Source organism: Buceros rhinoceros, unplaced genomic scaffold (genome assembly GCF_000710305.1).
Source record: "Buceros rhinoceros silvestris isolate BGI_N320 unplaced genomic scaffold, ASM71030v1 scaffold29044, whole genome shotgun sequence".
Taxonomy (NCBI): Eukaryota; Metazoa; Chordata; class Aves; order Bucerotiformes; family Bucerotidae; genus Buceros; species Buceros rhinoceros.
The window spans coordinates 7,353-8,847 of NW_010407001.1; the positions used below are offsets into that span (position 1 = coordinate 7,353).

Consider the following 1,495-nt stretch of genomic DNA (forward strand, 5'->3'; position numbering starts at 1 on the left):
CCGGGCTGAACGCAAGCTGCATCCAGCCATCCCCCCCTGCCCCACAACCTCCTCCTCTGCCAGAGTTATGAGCAACAATCGAGCCCACAGAACAGAGGTCGGTGGCAGCACCGGGAAGGACAGTTGGGAGCTGGGTTCATTCACAGCACAAGGTTTTATCTGTCTTTGCAGGAGGATTCACAGCTAGTTACACTCTAACCCCCTCCTGCTGGCTTGTCTCTGAGGGCAATGGAGTGAAAGGAGGAAAGGGAAAGCTCTTCATACTGAGATGGGCTCAAAACTGCTCCAGGCAGCTCAGGAAGCTGTGAGCCAGCTTTTGAGAAAGCACAGAACAGCAATCAATTGAAGCCTGGATTCTCCCCCCCACCACCCCGCTCCTTATTCTCCTCCCAAGAAGGAATCAGCCTCCGGGAGCTCAGCCAGCGACTACGGGGCCGCAGCACGAGCTCCGCACACTGCGCTGGCCACACGCCTCCTGCCAGCAGCAGGCACAGCCCACACCTCGGAGCCGCGCTGAACGGTTCAGCGGGAGAACGGCACTAACGAGCACGCTGGGGACGTGCAGATCCTAAACCCCACTGAGGATCAGGCACTGGTGCGAGACTTTGTCGGTCAAGGATCAAGGTGCAGCAGGTCTAAGAAGCACCCGGGTCCCAGGCAGCACCCAGAGGGGTGCAGAACCCAGCAGCAAGGCAGCGAGAGGCTCCCCAGCAGCTGCACGGTGCTGTTTGGGGGGAATATTTTTTTTCAATTACATTTTTCTAGAGCAAGCCTTTTCTGAGGTATTTGGCTGGAGTTCTCAGCCCTCCAAGCCCTGTTCTCGAGAGGAAGAGATCTCAGGATTGGGAAGCTAAAGAGTCTGTAAGCTGAATGGCAGGGGTTGTAAGTTGAAGGGAGGGTCGTTGCCAACCCTTCTCCAGCCTTACAGCTCTCTCCTCCCCACGCACCGCCACCTTATAAATCAGCTTTGCAGCTGCTGGCGGTGTCTGCAGCAGAGGGCAACCGTGAACAGCTCTGGGCTGAGTCCAGGCTGCTGAGCAGAGAACATCCCACCCCATCCCATCCCTCCTCCCCTCCGGGCCAAACCCTCTCTGCCGGGTCCGGCAGCAGAGGTCAACCGTGAACAGCTCTGGGCTGAGTCCAGGCTGCTGAGCAGAGAACATCCCACCCCATCCCATCCCTCCTCCCCTCCGGGCCAAACCCTCTCCATGCTGCAGTGCCATGAGAGGTCACTGTCACCATCAGGCATGATGACAGGGAGCAAGTTCACTCTGATTTCACTTGCAATCCCCCCACTGCCCCCCGCCCTGCCCCATGAGTCCAGGCTGCTGAGCAGAGAACATCCCACCCCATCCCATCCCTCCTCCCCTCCGGGCCAAACCCTCTCCATGCTGCAGTGCCATGAGAGGTCACTGTCACCATCAGGCATGATGACAGGGAGCAAGTTCACTCTGATTTCACTTGCAATCCCCCCACTGCCCCCCGCCCTGCCCCA

At 58.6% G+C, this 1,495-nt stretch overlaps 1 protein-coding gene across 1 annotated transcript in view; it reads right to left on the reverse strand.

The window, feature by feature from the left end:
- SOCS7 (suppressor of cytokine signaling 7) overlaps positions 1-1,495 on the reverse strand; it is a 14,323-nt gene that overhangs the window by 1,431 nt on the left and 11,397 nt on the right. The window lies entirely within an intron of this gene.